Here is a 22,781-nt window from a genome sequence, read left to right as displayed (position 1 = left end):
AGAGGGGTCAACGGGTTGTTCTGGGGGTGATGGGAGGAGACTGAGCCAGCCAGGATTTATTTATTTATTTGTTTGTTTAGAGCATTTGTATGCCATCCCATCGCACAGCCTCGGGCCAGCTTACATAAATAAAATAAAACATAATACAGATAAAACCCAGATCCAACCTGGCTGCATATTAAAACCTATAAACTGATATTAAAAGTTATTAAAATATCATTGAAATAAAAAGGGCTTAGCCTGGCGCTGAAAAATGAACGACGGCGCCAGGCGGACCTCTCTGGGGAGCGCATTCCATAGGCGGGGCACCTATGCAATGTGTCCTGAAGTCATTGCAGTCTCCTTGCCTCTTCCTTTGAAATACTCCAGCTAGATGGTTGAAAGTTATAGTCTAGAGATAATATCAAGCAGGGAAGCAAAGATCAAAGAGCATAAAGCTCCAAGTTAGGAGGCACCCCCATTACCCTTCCTATCAATACAATAAAACTTTATTAATCTTTGCATAGATAATTTTTATAGGGGTGTTTCATGAGGAGTGTTACACAATGGGCAAATTAAATGGAATATTCTTACAGATTTTTCAGATCTACAGGCAGTTCTTCAATGACATTATCCTTCTGTTGTCTAGGCAACTGGCAGAGTGCCTTGGGACCAGGCAAGGTGAAAATCACAATACAGATAACAATAATATTAATTCTGATCTCTTATGGTATTATTTATCACAAAATTGCAATTCCTGTAAATAAAAAGGTTGCATGAAAACAGAGGTGCTGTGTAACACATAATAACACTTCTAACAGGTGTCATTCAGTTGCAGGCGAGTTTAAAGCAACAGAGGCAGTCTGTGGATGCACTGTATGTTCTTGCAAACAGCAGTGCCATTTGAAGCCATAAACCACTCCTGGGGTATAATAATTCTGACAGATAATGGAAACAAATAGTCATTTCTCATTCCATCAGAATACTTTTATGCATTGTCCTGATGGCTTAGGTGGCGTGATCTGTCCGTGCCTGTGTGGAAACCTTTGTTGACGATGTGCCCTCTTTAAAAGGTAGTGAATTTCATTTATGTAAGCTTCCTGAGAAATTCTGCATAGGGTGATGCTTGGTGACACAGCAATTACACCAGGACCTTCAGAAAGTCAGGACTGTCTGCTCTTGTTACATCGTACACTAGGTGAGGCAGATGCTGATGGTTGCGAAAAGCTACTGGAGCTGGCTCTCCTGATTCCAAGTGCCTGGAGGTGACTCAAGACAGCCTTAAAATGCCAGGTTTAATAGTAGAATGCTACCTTGGCTCAAAATATATGTGTTTGTTCTGCTGAAACTCCCCACTACAGAAGGAAGAGATATTATTTAAACCACCACCTTTTGCACCATCTGTTGAATGTTCTTGCAAGCCAAAGACCACCTTCGATTCTGGACAAGTACTTCACAGACACAGTGCAAAGTAAAAGACAAAAAGAGGGCTCCCAAAATATCAACATATTTTAAACTCAAAATCTATTTTATCTACATTTATCCTGTATCAATTTTCTGATTTAAAACACACACACATTGAAGAGCTTTGGGAAACTCAGAACTAGAGCTGAACCTAAATAGAACTATGGTTGCTGAAATGTGAAAGTTTCAGAATGGCTGGGGAAAGCCCCAGTTTTTTCTCATTGTTTTGCTACTGATATGTTGTGGTGTGAAAACATCCCAGACATCCAGGCTGATAGCCAGTAGGGATCTAACATGTAAGGAAGAAATCTGTTGACGTGGCAACCCTGCTTGCAGGTGCCTTTAAAACATTTTTTTTTAAATCCAGAGGTCTCCAGGAGTGAGGGCAAGAAGCATCATCTTCATTCTGATTTGACTTCATGACATCATCAGGTATCATTGATGGCGGCCACTGCCTTGTGTGAGAAGAGTGCCTCTCTTGTCCTCTAGTTTTTGAGGGGTACAGAATGGTACCTGCTGAACAAAAGAAATTAAGTTTATTTTAGAAAAGCTGTCAAGGAATTCACCATGGAAGCTGAGATGGATTCTGCAACTCATTACACATATTAATACATTTATATTCCACTCTACCTCACTTGGAGCCCATAAAATATTAACAAATATTGAAATAACACGACACATTGACACTATTAAAATCATATTTGAAATACAAATGCACAAGAAAATGCCATAAAAATCACTACAATACCACATGAAAGAGGGGGGGACAGCAGGAGAAGCCTAGTACAAAAATGAAACTTAATGAACTAGAAACTCTGTATTGCTTCAATTATCTGAGTATAAATCTTGTCCGTCCTTCAATCCTAAACAGACAACTTTCTTTTTCATTTGGAGTTCAACAATTTCCTTCCCATTGCCACCACCTTTTGCTGTGAAAAATAAAAAATGTATAGCTGATAGTCCCCGCTTCTTCGTACTTGTTAGGATTACAAAGCCATTACTGCTCCCTGTTATATCTGCAAAACTCTGCCTTTCCATCTTGTCTAAGAGGCTGTGTATTTGACTTCCTCTATGGGAGAAGTTGCCAGTGAGGCAAGAAAGAGATGTGCTTTGAAAAATATGTGTTTTTACTACAGAGTGACAAAATAAAGAAGCTTGAATATCTTCTAGCAGACCATCTTTATCAGGTGAGAGGCTGTGCCAAGCTCTCTAGATTTATTTAGTTCATTCTTTCAAGGCAAGTATGAGAAGGTTTGGGGAGGATTTGATCTAAATAAATGCCACTTCGAGTGAATAAATAATGAGATGAAGAACTATGAAAATAAAATGGAATTAACAGACAGTAGGTCTAAGGCTGCTGAAGTAAAGTCAGCCACAGCCAAAGATTTTGTTTAATCTTTTGGCTGTGCTGTTAAATTGTATCGTACGCACACTCAGACACACAAAAGCACATGCGTGCACCTTTCAGTTCCAAAGCTTGTGTGGCAAGTTTCCGTGAGTGGAAGGTGTGATGACGCACAAGTGACCATGAGATGAAACTCTCCAGACGGGACTGAGATCTGGGTCAACAGGTTGGCTCTGACTACTGGCCCCTGTGACCATTCACCAAGTACGCATGAGTCACACTTACCCCTGGCCAAAAAAGAGGGAATGTGTCAACAACAAAAACTTCATAATATTTGCATATGCTAATGTGGCAAGATTCACTGGAGAAGGCATTCATGCTAAGGAAAGGGAAGAAGGAAAGGTAGAAATGGGAAAGGAAAACTGAGTAAGAGATGGGTTGACTTCATAAACAGGACACTCAAACTGGAGCAGTGGCCACAACTGAGGAGCAGGTACTCCAGATCCAAAAGGATCTGGACAGACTATGGAAGTGGGCAGGAGACAACAGGATGGCGTTCAATGTGGATAAGTGCAAGGTCTTGCACCTGGGGCATAGGAATAGGTGTCATAAGTACAGGTTAGGGGACAAGTGGCTGGAGAGCAGCACTTGTGAAAGGGACCTCAGGGTGCTGGTTGACTGCAGGCTAAACATGAGTCAGCAGTGTGATGCGGTGGTCAAGAGGGCGAACGCCACCCTTGGTTGCATAGCCAGAAGTGTGGCTTCTAGATCAAGAGAGGTAGTACTACCACTCTACATGACTCTGGTGCGCCCGCAATTGGAGTATTGTGCTCAGTTTTGGGCCCTTCATTACAGAAAGGATATAGCCAGGTTGGAGTCAGTGCAGCGTAGGGCCACAAGGTTGGTGGCCGGTTTGCAGGGGATGGGGTATGAGGCGAGACTGAGGAACTGGGTCTCTTCAGCCTGGAGAAGAGGAGACTCAGAGGGGATATGTTGGCGACATACAGGTATGTGAGGGGATGTCACATGGAGATGGGTAGAGACCTGTTCTCCCCTGCAGAGGAAGGCAGGATGTGCTCCAACGGAGCAAAGCTCAAGAAGCCAAGGTTCCATTTGGATGCCAGGAAGCACTTCCTGACAGTCAGGGCCCCGAGGATGTGGAATGGGCTTCCACGAGAGGTCGTTGAGGCCCCATCGGTGCGGGTGTTCAAGGATAGGCTGGACGTCCACATGGTGGGCATGTCGTGAGCAGAGCCGGCTGGTGCCGGAGGTCAGACTAGATGGCCCGGGAGACCCCTTCTGACTCGCTTTGTTTCTATGTTTCTATAATGGAAGCCACAGCCTTGAATTTAGGACAGCTAAGCAGGGATATCACGGATAGGACATCGTGGAGGTCTTTCATTCATATGGTCAGCATAAGTGGAATAACAAACATCAAATGAGGTGTCTCCTGCCAATATTCTCTATCCTAAATTCATAATCCAAATCCTCCACCAAAGCAGCATTTTGCATCCTATATTGAAATGAAGTGCATTTGAAACATTGCCCATATTGTGTATCCTTTTCCTTCTGTTGGTTGTTGGGAGCAGCAAAGAGCTAATTACTGTGGTGTAGTGAAAAGGAAATATATGGGGGCACCACTCCAGAAGGTTTTTCAGAGCAGGAGTTATGATAGCATCTTGTTGCATGCCAGGATAATTGAGGGACTGACTGGCAGGTGGGTGAAGCTATAATGTGCTATTCAGTTTGGACCACTGTTTGTGGCAGACGAAAAAATTAATAGAGCAGATTCCTTCTTTCCTTTTGTTTGTTTGAAATAAACACAGTTCTATCCACACAGCTACCTGTATTTTTCTCCTCACTCTGGGGGTGTGGCTATGATGAGCTCTTGACTTCAAAATTTACTGCTATACTTTTGGAGAAATAGAGCACTGAATTCTCACTCTTCCACTGCAGTCTTACACACTTGCTTGAACTCCATGGAACTTTTGAGTAGACAAGAACAGGATTGTAACTGTTAGCCAATAGAAGTTTCAGCCATCGTGGCTTCTGAGATTTCACTAACCATTACTCATACAAACTCAAATTTATCTTTCTTTTGCAGCAATAAAGCCTAGAAACTTGCCATCCTAAAGTGAATATTGAGATTCTTAAGAATCTACATTCTGCACCTGATCTCAAGTTCTCCACTCTTGAAGAAATTTAAAATATGTACAGTCTTGCTGTTGGTCCTATCACACCACTCTGATAGGAGGTGCTTCTGAAGAGGTGGAGGTGTGGATCCATGTGTATGGTTCTGAGTTTTGGGTATTTCAGATTAATTTGATGCTAAAATATTGCAAATGTGTCATCAAGTGGCCCACAAAAAGATTCCTTTAAAGTACATGTGAATACAATTACAAAAGGAGAGTGCTGGAGCAGAAGTACGATTCCTACAATGATAAAAGACATATATATATATATATATATATATATATATATATATATATATATTCCTGAGAACAATTGTATTTTGGAAAATACACTGTTGTCAAAAGATCAGTCCTCTCTCAAATTCAATTATGCAGGAACCTCCTGTGCTTTATATCCCTGCAGTCCCACTTAATCATTAATTACAGTGTCTTTTTATTGTCTCCCATGTTGATTGCATGTCTGATATCACAGATTGCTTAGCAAGTTGACTTAACACCTTTGCTAATTGCTCTGTGGTGCTAAGCTTTAATTTTCTCTCCCCCCCCCCTTCTTTCCAAAGAAGAGCTTTTGAGCTGTTTGCTTAAGCAAGTCCTTTGTATGTATTGTTCTGTTGTCTGTGGCATCTGTGCCTATAATGCACAACAACTGTATAAGAAAGTTTGCAACTGTAGTTTCTTTGGGAGTTATTCACAGAAAGTCAAAGCCCTTGGTACCTTTGAATAGTTTATCCCCTCCCAAACAACAGCTCTCAACTGCTCAGTTCAGGAAGAAAGAACAACTGGGAGTGCAACATAATATGTCTGTGTCCTTCATATTCTGCTTATAGGGACACATGTAACACACCCATTGCTGAATCCACAATGGTTAGTTTTCTGCTCCCACCACTCATGCACACTGCTACTGCATATCCTCCACTGCAGGGATCAGCAAGCTGGCACCATCCAGATGTTTTGTACTACAAGGCCCTAATCCCTGTTCATGGGCCATGCTGGCTGCGGGGGAAGGTATCCCAAAACATCTTAAGGCTCCATGTTGCGCACTCCTGTGGCCTACTGACTTGAAAGCAGGGCCCAAGGCCAAAAGATACATCGTAGCAGAACACCTTACGTTCCCATTTCCCTGCCTTTATTCTGATGGAATCTGCACATGTGTGCAAAGCAGCTTCAGAAACTGCTAAGCAAGGGTTTTGAACCTCAGGCTGTAGGCCAAATGCAGCCCATCTGGAGACCAATCCACTCCTCCAGGGCCTAAGAGGGACACTGCAACACCTGGCAATTTAATACCAGAAAAGGCTATTCCTAATCTGTTTGATGCAAGGCTGTGGACCCTCAGGCCTGTGGGGCAAATCTGGCCCAGCTGGGTTCCTATTTCAGTCCCCTGGGTCCTCCAGATGGCAATGCCTCCTTCCCTCTTCCCCCTGGCCCCATCCCCTCCTTTGTACCAGCAATGGATCATTTGGTGGTTTTCTGTCTTTTAGAAAATTTTCTCCAATTCAGAAAGATTGAAATGCTTCTCCTAAGGCTAGGTAACTAAAGATAAAAGGTCTAAGCTGAAAACTAGCCTTTTTGTTTAGTAACCACCCATCATCGGAATGCAGCTCACAAGAGCTTCTTTAAAACTGGATTCTGCCTTTGGACTCAAAGAGGTTTTGAACCCTTATGCCAGTCTGAGATTTTTAGGCAGAGAACATGATGTTCACCACTGAAGAACAGAAGTAATCAAAACAACTGTACAAAGTCACATACATATATTCCTGATTGATCACACATTGAGTGGCATTCCAATCATACTGCTGGCATACAATCATTTGTATACACCAAAAGGCCTATGCAAAAGCCCCATAGCATAGCAACAGCAAAAGTCTATCCAAACAGTTTAGTTGGAATAAGAAGGCAGGGACAAGGAGAGGCTTAAGTTACCATCCTACCACTGGGCAGTCTCTCTGTTCTTCCTGCCCGCCACTCAAGCCAAGGAAACCAGAAGGTGAAGGCCTGACCAATTATGATAACCAGACACAAGAATCCTTGTACCTTTTCAGGTAGAAATAACCGCAATATCATTAACAACAATATCATTCTGATAGTATAAAGAGATTTTAAAATGCCATGCAGAAGTGCAATGAGTGGGGGAGATCTGCAGTTTGAACATGTAGGTTCCAAAAGTGGTCAGCACTCCAGAAAAGAAGGAGTGAAAGCAAGATGTGTAATAGGCTGTACGGGAGACTAATTTTGAGCTGATCAGGATTCCATGAATCAGCCCAAGGTTCACCTTCTGGGGGCTGTGTTTGCCATAATGGAGCGACCTGAGTGGGAGCACAGCTTCCTTCCTGAACAGAGCTACTGCTAAAGTAATGAAAACACAGATAGAGAGAAATTAATGAAAACAGAATTACTGCATGGGGAAAAGCAGCATTATTCATCAAAGTGCAATAGACTGTAAATGCTGAAATAGTTTTGATTTGCTACCCAGGATTTACTAGTTTATTAATATCTCTCAAAAACTTTTTTAAAATATCATTGCATCATTTTTTTAAATTGACCTGGTTCAAAGGATATCTAAATTTAAAACAAACATATTAAAGTGTACTTTTAAAACAGGATCATGAACAATTGTCAAACACATTGAGAAGAGGCTGCTCTTCCAAGTAAAAAGCAGAGCCATGCGTTTCTGAGGTCTACATTATGAATGACACAGTAAAGGTACAACTGCAGTCCTACCCAACTTTAGAAAGAAAGAAAGAAAAATCAAAAGCTCCCAGGGTGCCATAGCTACCTATGCTGGGTAGGACATTCTGGAAGCTGAAGGCTTTTTCCCTAACAAAACTTGCACAGAATTGCTGCCTTAGTTTTGCCTTTATTATTTCTTTCAACTAGGCTCAGAGATTTGCAAATAATCACAAGCACTAAATCCTGGAGATACTATGCTATATCTAACCAGAATTATTCACAAGGCTTACTGAGAGTATCCAGTCTGCATAGTCGAGCTACCTAAGTCCTTCAAAGTTTGGAGTTCTCAAATTAAAAATACATAGGACTCAACTAGGCAAACTGCAGAGGCATTTTGTTTTCATCTTGCAGAAAAACTCTGCTTTGCCTATTTTGCACTGTAATCACCATCCTTTGCTTCTGGAAAGTTCTAGAAAGTAGAGAACATAGTGCCCACAGGTACAAATATATCCTGGTCACCTGCCTTGGTAATTACCAAGATGCCATCTCCCACTCTGCTTTTTTAACAGTACCTGGAATTGCTCTGAAATAGGTTTTTGTTGCTGCTAAAACTGTAGGTTCAAAGGAACTCTTCAGTGTTGTGAAACTGCAGTCTGTTCAAGACATGAATAAGGTGACTGCCTAGGACAGAGCATATGGAGCGTATCTTGCCATTTTTAAAACAACCGGCAGCTCCTCAGTCTCTTTTGGAATTCAGTGTTAATGTTAAACTTTAAAGCCCTGAACCAGGGAGTTGAGCCTCTTTCAGCCTGAGGGTTGAATTCAGTTTTTGTGAGATGCATTCCAATGGTAGGTGAGAGTAAGGCAGAGCTAGAATCTAAATGACTAGAAATACCAAAATATACCATCATGTTTTGACTTAAAGGTCTTATTGCCAGTAATCAAACCTTAGGACAAGCATTAGAATAGGGGAAGAACTATACAAAAGTTGGGAGATCAAATTATAGGCAGTATGAGAAAGGGGGAAGGAGGCAGTATGGCCATCTTGGGAGTCCCAGAGGACTGGATTGAATTCCAAGGGGGGGCAGATTTGGGTCCACAGCCCTGAGATACCTCTATCAATACCTCTATCACAAGAAGGTTAGGAACAACCTTTTCTCATATTTACCTGTTCAGGCATTCCAGTCTTCCTCGAAGGCCCTTCTGCAGGTCTCTCTGCCTATGGTGAGAGGTGGGTATGAGCTCAGTGAGAGCTCTTCCAAAGGTAATATTCTGTCAATGAGGTGCCCTTCCTGGGGAGAAAGGCCAGTGCCAGAGATCTTTGCCCATGCCTTTAGATCTTTAAGACTCTGATTTATCCTAGTTCTGTTTGTCTTACATGGTGTGTGTGTGTGTGTGTGTATGTTTTTTTTTTTTTTACTATATCAGCTCTCCGAGAGTGCTTGGGGTTCTAGACAGGATACACATGTTCAAAATACTGTAAAATAAAAACAAGAATGGCCCTGACTTTGACATTAAAAGCTGAGGTCACTGGAGGTTTCCTTCTCTTGTATGTGAATAAATTACTATCAGTCCTCAGATCTAAACCCTCATATTTTAAGCAGGCATTCCAAGCAGGTCTATTCCAGGTCCCTTGTTGTTGTAGGCATGTCTCTCCCTTTTTTCCTTACTAACAGATCAAGGCAAAAGGCTGCTAACTGTAGTTCTGTATTAAGTTACGTTGTCTCTGTGACACAGAGTAATCCAAAATTCATTAACAAGTCACACAACAAGCCTGTTGATTGTACACTGAGTTCTGCCCATGCAGGATTGATTCCAAACTGAATCTCCCTCCTCCCTTTCCCACAAAATGGAGTTGGCTCCACCCTCAGGGAGGTTCATGCTTCTTATAGTCCAGACAACCATAACACTGGAGATTACTTAACTGGCCAATTTATTTGACCTGGCATTAGACACCTGAACCAACCAAGTTAGAAACATAGAAACAGAGTGAGTCAGAAGGGGTCTTCTGGGCCATCTAGTCTGACCCCCGGCTCCAGCCAGCTCCACTCATGACATGCCTACCATGTGCATGTCCAGCCAATCCTTAAACACCCTCACCATTGGGGCTTCAACCACATCCCATGGAAGCCCATTCCATACCCTAGGATTCCTAACCATCAGGAAGTACTTCCTGGCGTCCACCCTAAATCTTGGTTCCCTGAGCTTTATAGAAACAGAAGGTTGCACACTCTGTTCTGATCCTCCCCGTTCTAGTGTCTCCCCCTGAATCAGAGGCCATTTTATTCTCACCAGTCTTGGCTTATCTCAGAATTCACTGGCCTTGGTCTTGCAGCTAAGCATTCCAAGTCAGCCTCTTCTTCCTGTTTAGTCATAGATTTAGATCCACCTGGGAATGCCTTATTTTGGAAGAAGCAGCCCCAGTCCCTACAGTTATTGAATGAAATGCACAACAAGCAAAGCCTTCACTACTGTAGCCCCAAAGCTATGAAAAAGGCTCTCAGGATCGCCTGGTAGTACATGGCCTTTGAGAATTGCTGTAAAAACTAACTGAGAAGGTATTTGGTCAGAAAAGAGATAATGTATGTCTGGCTCATATGATCTTCCAGGTGTATTACAGCTGATTTTATTTTTAGTGCTATGAGCTTATTTTTATATATGGGCGTTGTCTGAGTTTATGTGATTTTAAATTACTGTTGTCAGCTGCCTTGAGCCTGCAGCAGGAGACAAATTTTCTCACTATAAATACATTTGCAAAGCAAACACAAGAGAAAGAGAGGGGACAGAGGGAGGGGGGGAGATGGCCTGAAGTTATGAATGTCCTTTGGGGCAGAGGTTTGTTCTGTTTGTTTTATCTCTGATAGTGTTTTGCTCAAACTTACTTAGATTTCTAGAAACACATTCCATTTTGGTCTCCCAAGAATAATGAAAGAAGCTCTCAGCAAGTCTGGAATAAAAATAGCCATCTTCAAGTATTTCAAAAAGAATCTTGTTTTCTTTTTTAGATTCATTATATTATCTTGATTTGTACATGCATTCAAACTATATCGCAGTTAATAAATTTAATTTCACAGAGCTATTTACAGTGCACCAGGCCATAATTCACTTAGGAAATAAATAACAAGTGGTCTTCGCAGCTCAATAGAGAATCATTACTGAAAGTGGGAAAAGAATGAAATACAGTGTTGAAAACCACCAAAACCAATTAGGGAATATGATTATAATGTTGCATTCTCAGATGGGCTCAATTCATTCTTACAGCTGTAACTAATGTGGCAGATAATGAAAGTAACATTTATGTGTACTCATACATGTTTTTTATTTAATGGCGAATGCATAAATTCCCATGCGTAATGTAATAACTGTTTCCAGTAACATTATCAGGAGGTTACATTTTGTGGTTAGAGAAATGTGGCCATGATGTAAGGCATAACAAACTATAAGCTTTTCTACACAAGGCATTTATCATGCACCCGTCATTCCTTACTCCTTTTTTGTGGGGTTTTTGGATAATGTTGTGACCCTCCATTTTTTGCTTTCAGTTGAATAGCAATTTCCAAGGGCTTTTTTTAAGTGGGGAAAATGCAGTATTATTTCTGAAAGTGAAAAAAGTATAATCACAGAAGTGGTGAAATGCTTTAGCCCACCATACCACACCACCACCTAGAGATTAAGAGGTAAAAATGTTCTTTGTGTAGCATTAGGAACTCAGTTTAGTAAAAAAAAAAAAAAAAAAAAATCCAAAGGTAGATACAGCTGATTATAACAGCCTCATGTAGAAAAGTACAATAGCTTTTCAATTACTTGAAAGCAGTATCTCCATGGACACATAGCTTTGTATTATTCTGCACATTTCATCTCCCTAACAATGAGAAATTAGAGGTAGTTGTTGGGAACCTGCAGCCTTCCACATGTAACAGGATTACAGATCCCTTCATCCCTGAACATTGGCCATGCTGGCTGTGGCTAATAGGATCCCAACAACTTCTGGAGGGCCAGAGATTCCTTATCCCATTCTTTGGGCATGGCTTACCTGGACCTGGTTTCATTTGAAGGACTGATGCAATATTTGAGTTTATTACAAAGTTTATACCAGTTCAACATAGGCTAAAACAGAGAACAGGGCACTCCTCCAAAAGAGCACACCCACTGCCCCACTGCATATTCCCCAGACAGTGAGCTCTCAAAGATCCCTTTCAAAAGCTCAGAGGTAGTTCTTCTAATCGCAATCTTCCTCACTCATTCATTCAAGCTGCTTCTGTGCTTTTATTGCATTTTAGACACAGGGAGAGACACTTTCGTCAGCCTTGTGGGTGGGGAAGAGGATGAGTTGTCTTTGCCAAAAGGGCCATCACCCCTTAGATGTGTTTCCAGCTATTTTCCAGCCATGCTGGGCCAACAACCTCTAATTTCTCTATCGACAGATGACAGCAGTCGACAGCTTGGCCTCAAACTATCCCGGAGTCCTTCTGTCTTCATTAATCTTCTTCTGTCCAAATTCAGACTCTGTAATAGCAATCTGGTGGCAAACCCATAACAATGTTTTACCCTATTAGATTTGCTTCTGCCCTATAAGATCAAGATCAAGCAGGAATTCTGGAGTGTTATAGCATTTCAAAAACCTGTACTATCTGTTTGATCATTGTCAGAGAGAGCTTTCTGGGAGATCCATTTGCCACTGGAAATAATATGGTGTTATCCCCAATCATGTCCACCTCACTACTCACTCCTAATTTATGAACATATTAAAAATCAGATCACTGTGGGATCCCACTGCTTATTTTCCTCCACCACGAGAATTTACCATTCATTTCTACTCTCTGCCTTCTGGTCTTTAGCCAGTTACTGATGCATAAGAGGACCTCTCCTCTTGTCCCATGACTAAGTTTGCTGGAAGGTGTTTTGTGAAAGAATTTGTCAAAAGCCTTTTGGATAGACAAAGTTTGACAAAGATATTAAGCTAATGCATACATTCATGGACTTCCCCTGGATACTTTTTGGAAAAATGGCCATACTCTAGGCCTCTGGCATAAAGACTATTTTGAGAGATATGTCACATATTTTTATGTTTTAACATAGGTGTTTCTGTTAAAAGACAGCAATTGTACATTTACGTTCTTCTGGATGGATGTCATCTGAAACTTGTGATTTCTTTTTCCATCCAGATTAACAGTATGATCTAGAAGTCCAGCACTCTTTGCTTTGGATCCTCCCAACTCCCTTCATAGAAACAGCAATCCAGGAATGGATATCTGTCCTACATCTACAAACAAAAAATAATTCAGCATCTCTGCAATCTGCTTTAATGCTGCATTTTCATCTCTCAGTCCAATTACCTCCCTAGCTGGTTTCCTGTTTCTAATGTATTTAAAGAATTCTGTATCATTGGTCTTCATCTTATTAGTGAAATGTTGTTCAAAATACTTTTTTTGCATTCCTCATTGTGTATTTCACCATGCACAGTGGAAGGAATGAGCTAGGTGCTTTCACTGGGCATCAAGCTGACCTCACTGAATTGGTTCTGCTTTAAACTAATTAGGGAAAAGGCTTGTTTTATTTTCTTTTTTTGCAAAGGTTGTTTGAGTACTACTCACACAAAAATTAACTTCCATCAATTGCTGACAATTTTCCCTTCAATTTTTCAGTTTGATGACATGTTAGTTAAAATCCATATAACACTGCTTTACTTGGAGGGGGAATTACCAAGCACTGTAGGTACAAGCATGTTATACACATTATATTTTTTTTGTATGAAAGCTGTGAATGAATGGGGGTTTCTGAAGGCACTCCCAGCTCTGACCTGGAAAAGTGAAAAGGCCTGACATAACTGGAAAGGTGCCACAGGATGGGTTTCAGTGATTTAGCAAAATCAGCTCTTGACAGAAACAAAAATCTCCGAGTGTTTTTCAGAGATGCAACTTGTCGTGTATGCTTTGTCACAGCAAACACTTCAACTAGCTGTAAGATGCACACAATGTTCAGTAAAACACGGACAGTTGGTTCTCCGTAATGGATAACATTCTCCTATGAAAGAAGTGAATGTATCTGTCTAGGTGGAAATAAACTCTTATTAAGCCATACTTCCTTCTGACATGTGCACCACAGAGCAAAATTGTCAGGCAAATCAAGAAAAGGCCTTCTGCCAGCAAATATGTAAGGTCACTCTGGAACTAGGTTTTGTATTTCTCCTTTCCAGGGCTGAGGCTGTCAGTGCTCTTCAGTGAAACCTCTGGTCCTTTCTGAATGATGCAACTATACTTAACAACTCCTGCCTAGATTATCTGCCTTTCTAAACTCACGTCCTTCACTCCCGCTCGTGCACTCAAAGTGCTCAGAGCTTTTATTTCCATTTAGACAGAGACAGACACCTTGCTGGCGGCAGACCACAGAGACATGTACTCGGGCATGCCCTGGGCACAGACAAAACTGGACCTTTGTAGCACTACTGAAATGCTCTGCCTGCAGAGTTCGTCGTGTATGATCATTTCTTCTCAAGTGCCCATTCTGATGGCAGGAGCGTGCCATCAGGCCACCATAAAGCCTCCAAGGGTCGTGTGAGAGGCCTTCTCTACAGCTAGTCTTGAGGGAAAATGAAGCCTTGAAGGCCACGCCTAAGGCAAGTTTTGTTGGGAACCCAACATCTGGCTTGATGGAGTCCCTAGGCAAAAGGGACTAGTGCAGAAGCTTCTGGAGTAACAGGAGTGTTGTGCAAAGCTGAGACAGAGCTATTTTCTAACACTCTGCAAAGTGCTAATCAATTTTTAACCCTCCAACATAAGTTATTGATCTCTTCACATTGTTCAAGCGCTCCTCAGGATTAAGGTACATAAATGAAGCATGTTATTACTAAAGCTCAATATTCTTTCCTCAGATGGGTTAGACATATCCAGAAGTGTTTTTCTATTTCCCCAGCACAGTGCTCACACAGCTTTATATTTACGAATCTTCACATACAATTGCTGATATGAGGTGTGCGTGTTTTTTCTAGAAACAAACAAATGCAACAAAAGTAGATGTTACTAAATAACATGCCACCTGGATGCCACTTCCTTGCCTCTCCATTCCTATTGCTGTATAGTCTAGTGCATTTTCATACAAGAGTGTTTTCACCCTTCTTAAGTCTGCTGATGAAAACAAATCTATTCGAAGCAACTTGTACCCTACTGGGACACTAAGTAGCTTGCGTATTTGCCATTTATTTCAATACTGCAAAGCTAAGGTCATGGGTAGAGCAAAGAGGTGATGAACCTCTTTCAGCCTGAGGACAAGATTCACTTTTGGAGAAGCTCCTAGATATTTGACTTCCAATAGGGGGCCATGGTATACACAAAGGGGTGGGGGTAAGGGAATTACTTATAATTACTTGGTATTGAAGACGACTCCCATGTGTCAGAATCCCGGAATCTCAATTTGAGAAGAGGGAATAAAACTCGGGTTCGTGGGAAGGACCAAGCGTCCAGACCATCTGAGGCTTTATTGTTTTACCCCAAGGTTCCCGCGGTACACTCACGATAATGCATGCTGCATTACCGGGCAGGCAGAGATTAACTCTGCTGCAAAGCTTCAATACCACTACAGGGCATTTATAGGTACACAGGTACAGGGCAATCGATGACAGAATGCAGAGATTACAATAAGATTCCAAGGTCATCACATACAGAACAGATAAAGAAATGTCAGTCAATCACACTGTAACAATGAGATCACAATATTTCTAATTGTCTGCATTGACACTCTAGTTGAGCAACTTGAACCCATCTCCAGGTCTGCTCAGACATACAAATTCAAGCTACTAGAAACTATTCATGATAAGCTCAGACCCTTATCTCGACTCTAAACATTCTGCATGATCAGGGCACATGAAGCCCTCTGGGCTATCAAAAGATTATTGTAAACTGAATTCCAACAATGACTATTTACAATGTATATTTGGGCTAAAATGGCCTACTGTAGCCTACAGCTAAAGGTGAGAGAAACGAGCGGGGGGGGGGGGGGGGCCATTTTAAACAGTGACAGCTTGGTTTTGAGAAGGAAGACAGGATTTGATCCCACAATGCAAAGGCACACAGGAGTAATGCTTTTCAGACAGGATTTATCCAAATTTTCCCAACACATGTTCAGTGTATTTTCACTTAAAGCTCTCACTTACTGCTACTGATGAAGTCTAATGAGAACCATTTCAGCTATTTAGAACTGGGGAATACTCTGCAAATGGCAGGAAACTAGCTACTATTGGTCCTTATCCACTTTCTCATCATTGCTATTACTTGCTGGTTTGACAAGGAACCAGTAAGCAAGTGGGGGTAGCATCTGCTATCTCTCCTTCTCACCACTACCACTGTCTGGGGTGGAGGGAGGGAGAGAGGCCAGGATGCAAAGATGAAGGGAAGGAACTGGGAGTGTGTATTAGCTATGGGCCCTCAGATGTGCCCAACCAAGCCTGCTTTTGACACTGATCTTGGGAAGAGGTTAGTTTATTACCTACAAGAGGTTGGGTCTATTGATGCCCACCGTCTGCTTGGTTGTGCAGTAGGAACTCAAAACCTAATTCTATGGGGATTGAGTTTTCAAATGTACTTCAAGGCCATTGAAAGGGGATCATGTTTCCAAAAGAGCAGGTATGAGCATTTTACAAAGAAGGGATGGTCATGAAACTTTTTCTTAGAAGTGGTGGTTTTAAGCCTACTTGCATGTAGGTGAATGAAACTGCATAGCTCTGTAAAATTTGCTCTGCAGAATTTAACTAAACAATATTCTGAGCAAAATGGCAAGCTGAGGAAATCTGATTCCCAGAGCTATAAAATTATAATGCATTCTCTTTCTTGTGTGCATGACAGTTTTATTGACTATTTGTAATTCATGATATATGTCATCTTTCTTCAATCTTTTCTTTTTGTATTTTTTAAATTATTTCCTTTTTATTATTATTTTTACTATGTCTCATTCTTCTGTGCAGAAGTCAACAAACCAATCTGAACAAAGGAATTACTTTTCTAGCTTTGCAGTCCCCTGAATGCAAGAACCATGCCTGGCAATGATGGATGAATACAATCAACTCACCAACTCCATAAACTATATGGTCACATACGTTGAGTGCATTACTTCTCCCACAGATGACTATCACCTCATATATGCCATTAATTGCCCATTTCTGTCAAGCGGATGTAGTTGTCATGGTGCAAATACTTAGTGATGCTGCTTCCTAAATCCAGTTATTGATTTGCAGCTGAAAAGCTCTGTCCACCATCTTAGGGACATGATGTAGCTGATTTTTTCTTACAAAGAAAGCTATGCAGAGAGGGTTATGTTGGGATTCTTTACCTCCAAGCAGTTCTGGGCCAATAGGGCAGGGTGGTCAATTTGTGACCCTCCAGGTCTTGTTGGACTGCTCAGCAAAACTAATGATGAGAAAATTGGGAATTGTAGTCCACACCATCTGCAGGACCCACCTTTTTACTACACTATCATTAGGGTGGGGATGAACCCATTCAGTTTGCATTTTAATGTACATTTATCTAACTTTGGATTAAAAAACCAATGAATGGACTAAAACTTGGTTAACTTTTTGAAATGTGCACTTCTCCATATTTTGTAATGGATTTCTGTGATTAAAAGATGTTTACAAACATGGGTGTATTAATGTAAAATACATAGAAAATAAGTATATCATTAAACTAACATTCCAACAAGCATTATGTTAAGGCAATTGCTTGGAAAAATATATAAGGCAAAATTGCATATAAAAATGCATTCATCCATATGAAAATACATGAACATACAGATGAAATCCATTAATACTTTAAAAAGAATTATCAAAATTCGAGAGGAACCAAATTTAGGATTACAAAAATTCTCCATGTTCTAGACAGTTCGGACCTTACACTGGAAAAATGAAACTGAAAGATCCACCCATTCCTTGCTGCTGTCTGGTATCACCATCCTGGAACCTTCTATGTTGCTCTGTTCCTTCCGTGTCAAACACACATTTGCAGGACAATGCTCCTTTGTGCTGGGATATTTTATTTCATCAGGGAACGTGTGAATGGGAGTCTTCTTCTGACCCCTGTAGTTCTGAAGTAGAGAAGGGGAGGTGGGAGTAGTGTTAAAGACTGAATATTTTCTTGTGCTCGAACCCTCTGAAGAGAAGAGGAAGCAGAAGCCACTGCTGTCCCACACCAGCCTGCCTTCCTTGGCTACTACAGCCGCAATTTGTTGTTCATTCTAACTCCCCTAAATAAGCAAAGGTGGCTGCTATCTGAGCAATTGAGGCTTTCAACAAAGAGGTGTCATTGCTGAGGAAGATGTATTGGTTGTGCTGGTAGCAGGCCTCAGGGTCCAAGTCCAGAACTCTGCAGCCCCGCTCTTGCTGGGGAGGGTGGAAATGGCTGCCTGGGCTGCCTACTGCCATTGTGTACTCTCAGCAAAGCTACCTCTTGGATTTGAAAGTGCAAAGCACAAAATGAACTTCAATATCTATCCAAAAAACTCCAGGTAGCTACTGAAATCTTGGAAGCTACAGCCTGTGAAGCTACAGCTCTGCTGGCCCATTTTGCTGATATGGAAAGGGAACGACGCAATGGGGTAGTTCACTTCCCACGCCGTCTGGGCCCTTTTGAAATTAGCAGTGGGACAGATGGGCTGCTGCTGAGAGCCCAGAGGACTCCAGAGGAGAGCACATCCAGCTGCCATGAGTGAGCAAAGACACAAACACTGTAGGAAGCAGGAAAAATGGTGTATTCCGATGGAGAAAGAGAATGTATGGTGATGCTGATGAAGAAAGAGAAGCCAGCTCAGTGCAGGGGATCCTGAAGATCACCTAGTTCAGGTCTCCCTCAAACCTAAGAGTATGGAGTACTGGCTGCTCCTGCTCTTCCTCCAATACGATCTCCAGGTCTCTTCCAGTTCTTTTTCTTTCTCTAGCAGGCTTTTTCATTTTGGCTGCACTGTGCTCCTATTGCACAGATGTCAGCAATTACAATGTGATTACAAGATGCCATCTTATAATATATTTCACTGGATGGTGTCCCTTTAAGTAAAGCTGCCTATTTTTTTAACACTGCCACTGAGTGATGCTTTCTTTCTTTCCTTTTCGCCCTGTAGACCACATTAATATATAACTTTCACATCTGGTCCTTTCATTTTCGCACCCATCTGCAGACATACATTTTGAACCTGACAGCATTCCTCTGTGATGACTTATAGACTAGCAAAATCACTGTCAAGACAGCAACTTCAGAAGTTAATACAGTTTTTAAAGTTATCGGAGGTGAGGAATGGATTTTGGTCATTCTGCTGTGACAGACACTTCTTTTTAATGTAACACTAATATTGGATAGGCAAGAATGCTGCGAGTCTTTTGGAGAGGAATTTGATGGCTCTGTAGGCAGCAAATACCATAGACAGAGTTCAAAGGGAGAGATCTAAACATGGTCCCTCTTTTAATCTTAACAATAACGACCCTGTGAAGTGGTTTGGCTGAGAGTCCATGGCTGGTTCAATGTCATCTTGTGAGCTTCATGGCTGAATGAGGATTTGGAACCCAGATCTCCTGGGTTTGAGCCATCCAGCACACATAACCACAACATCTCACCAGCTGCTGTGCAGCAATAGGAGGCAATGCCCATAGTCTGATGTGAATGCTAACAACAGCACTTCGGGAGATCCTATGAATCACTGCCTTGTCGCGGAGAAGGGGTTGCGTAGCTCAATGAAGCTATGAGCTATGCCGTGCAGGGCCACCCAAGACGGACAGGTCATAGCAGAGAGCTCTGACAAAATGTGATCCATTAAAGTTTAAATAAATAATTGGGGGGGAGGGGTGTTACATAAACAAACAAATAAATAAATAAGGAAATGGCAACCCACTCCAGTATCCTTGCCATGAAAACCCCATGGACAGTACCAAAAGGCAAAAAGATATGACGCCGGAAGATGAGCCCCTCAGGTCGGAAGTTGTCCAATATGCTACTGGAAAAGAGCAGAGAGCTAGTACTAGTAGCACCAGAAAGAATGAAGCGACTGGGTCAAAGCTGAAAGGACACTCAGTTGCAGATGTATCTGGTGGTGAAAGGAGAGTCTGATCCTGTAAATATCTATACTCCATAGGAACCTGGAATGTAAAATCCATGAATCAAGGTAAGCTGGACGTGGTCAAACAAGAGATGACAAGACTGAACATCAACATCTTAGGAATCAGTGAACTAAAATGGACAGGAATGGGTGAATTTAATTCAGATGACCATCAGGTATACTACTGTGGGCAAGAATCCCTCAGAAGAAATGGAGTAGCCTTCATAGTCAATAAAAGAATAGGAAAAGCAGTACTGGGATACAATCTCCAAAATGACAGAATGATCTCAGTTTGAATCCAAGGCAAACCATTCAACATCACAGTAGTACAAGTCTATGCCCCCACCACTGGTGCAGAAGAGGCTCAAGTTGAGTGGTTCTACAACACCTTCTAGAAATAACACCAAAAAATGATGTCTTTATCATCATGGGGGATTGGAATGCTAAAGTAGGAAGCCAAAAGATAACCGGAATAACTGGCAAGTTTGGCCTTGGAGTACAAAATGAAGCAGGGCACAGGCTGGCAGAGTTTTGTCAAGAGAATATGATGGTCATAGCAAACACTCCTTTCCAACAATCCAAGAGACGACTCTACACATGGACATCACCAGACGGTCAACACAGAAATCAGATTGACTATGTGCTCTGCAGCCAAAGTTGGAGAAGCTCTCAGTAAAAACAAGACCAGGAGCTGACTGTGGCTCAGATCATGAGCTTCTTGTTGCACTGATTGGTTCAAAAGTGAGAAAGGAGTTTGGCAAGGCTGTATACTGTTGCCCTGCCCATTTAACTTATAATCAGAGCACATCATGAGAAAGGCGGGGCTAGATGAATCACCAGTTGGAATTAAGATTGCAGAGAAATATCAACAACCTCAGATATGCAGATGATACCACTCTCATGGCAGAAAGTGAAGAGGAACTAAAGAGCCTCTTGATGAGGGTGGAGGAGGAGAACGCAAAAGTTCATGGCATCCAGTCCTATCACTTCCTGGCAAATAGATGGAGAAGAAATGGAGATAGTGACAGATTTTATTTTTCTGGGCTCCAAGATCACTGCAGATGGGGACAGCAGCCAAGAAATTAAAAGCCACTTGCTTCTGGGGAGGAAAGCTATGGCAAATCTAGACAGCATACTAAAAAGCAGAGACATCACCCTGCCAACAAAAGTTCCTATAGTCAGGGCTATGGTTTTCCCAGTTGCAATGTTTGGCTGTGAAAGCTGGACCATAAGGAAGGCTGAGTGCCGAAGAATTGAGGCCTTTGAATTGTGGTGCTGGGGAAGACTCCTATGAATCCCTTGGACCGCAAGGCGATCAAACCAGTCAGTCCTAGAGGAGATCAACCCTGACTGCTCTTTAGAAGGCCAGATACTGAAGATGCAACTCAAATACTTTGGCCACCTAATAAGAAGGAAGGACTCCCTGGAGAAGAGCCTAATGCTGGGAACAATTGATGGCAAAAGAAGAAGGGGACGACAGAGAATGAGGTGGCTAGATGGAGTCACTGAAGCAGTCGACATGAGCTTAAGTGGACTCTGGGTGATGGTTGAGGACAGGAAGGCCTGGAGGAGTGTTGTCCATGGGATCATGATGGGTCGGACACAATTTTGTAATGAACAACAACAACATGAATGGATGCCCTAAAAATGCCCTGTCCTTCAGTGCCCTGTTTAACTCTTGTAAACTCAAGGCTGTGGCTTCCTTTCGGGATGCAATTGATCTAGTATTTGCTTTCTCTTTTCTTCTTCTGCCACCTTTGCCTTTTTCTAGCATGATTGTCTTCTGCAGTGAGTCTTGACTTGACAGCTTCAGTGTCAACAGCTTCAGCATTATCAAGTTCTGGCTTGATTTGATTTAGAATCTGCTAGACTCTACTTGTTCTTCTTTTTGTTGGCCAAAGATATTTGCAAACTTCTCCTCCAACACCAGTGTTTAAGCATTTTTTTCCTGTCCAGCTTCCACCCCCATCCATGGTGAATGGGAATACTATAGTGTGGATGATCTTGGCCTTGGTCTCCAGTGAAACGTCCTTACATTTGATGGTCTTTTCTAATTCTGTCATTGCTGCCCTTCCAAGTCTCAGTCTTCTTTGTATTTCTTAACTGAAGTCTCCATTTGAATTGATGACTGAGCCAAGATATGCAAAATCTTTCACAATTTCAAATTCTCCATTGTTGACAGTAATTCTTCTGTAGCCATGTTTTTTGTTATCTTAATATTCAGCTGCAGTCCTGCTTTTGCACTTTCTTCTTTCAGTTTCATCAGAAGTTTTGATTCACTGCTGCTTTCTGCCAATAATAAGGTACCACCTTCATATCTTAAATTACTGGTATGTTTTTACCAATTTTCATTCCTTATTCCTCTGTTCCTAATCTAGCTTTCCTTATGATATGTTCTGCAGATTGAACAGATAGGGAGATGAAATATACCATTGTCTGATACTTTTACCTATAGGAAACGAATTCTGTGTCTGTGTATCTTGTCCTAACAGTAGCTATTTACCCGTGATTTATCAATCTCTAAATCAGATTACTGCAACAATCTCTATGTGGCGCTACCTTTGGAGATGGTTCAGGGGCTACAGCTGGTACAGAAGGTGGCACCCAGATTATAAACTGGGAACCAGAAGTCCAAACATATAATTCCAGTTCTGGCCTGTGCATTGGCTGCCTGTATGCTTCTGGTCCCAGTTCAAGGTACTGGCCTTCACAGCTTGGAACCACAACACCTGTTGGAGTGCCTCTCCCAACCCCAATCTGGGATTAAAGAATTTGTTTGCAGTAAACAGATTGCTAGCTTCACAGAATTCTGTGTGTCATCCTCCTTAATTTCTGGCCAAATTTTCCAACATTTGATTCTGCTTTGTTTCCTACTTTTGTGTTCCAGTTGCCTATGATGAACAGTATGTCTTCTTTTGTTTTTTAGCCATTTCCTCTTGAACTCCTGTATAAAACTTTTCAATCTCTTCTTCAGCATCTGTTGTTGGAGCATAGTCTTGAATGATGGTTCTGATGATAGGTTTTCTGAGAATTCTGATTGATAGGATTCAGTCAGACTTTGTTTT

The 22,781-nt window shown here is 41.7% G+C and overlaps 1 long non-coding RNA gene across 2 annotated transcripts in view; it reads right to left on the bottom strand.

The window, feature by feature from the left end:
* Positions 1 to 485: 485 nt before the first annotated feature.
* Positions 486 to 22,781, bottom strand: part of LOC123022192 — a 45,167-nt gene continuing 22,871 nt past the window's right edge. The window contains exon 3 of one of the 2 annotated variants that reach the window (XR_006414488.1): positions 486 to 1,959. This is a non-coding gene — a long non-coding RNA (uncharacterized LOC123022192). Of the gene's footprint in view, positions 1,960 to 17,481; positions 17,719 to 22,781 lie in introns of those variants that run through there. The other variant, XR_006414487.1, reaches the window with a different exon arrangement.

The sequence above is a fragment of the Varanus komodoensis genome, unplaced genomic scaffold (assembly GCF_004798865.1).
Source record: "Varanus komodoensis strain SLA01 unplaced genomic scaffold, ASM479886v1 scaffold19, whole genome shotgun sequence".
NCBI lineage: Eukaryota > Metazoa > Chordata > Lepidosauria > Squamata > Varanidae > Varanus > Varanus komodoensis.
The sequence above is the reverse complement of the archived record's forward strand: the minus strand, read 5'-3'. Positions and strand labels throughout refer to the sequence as shown.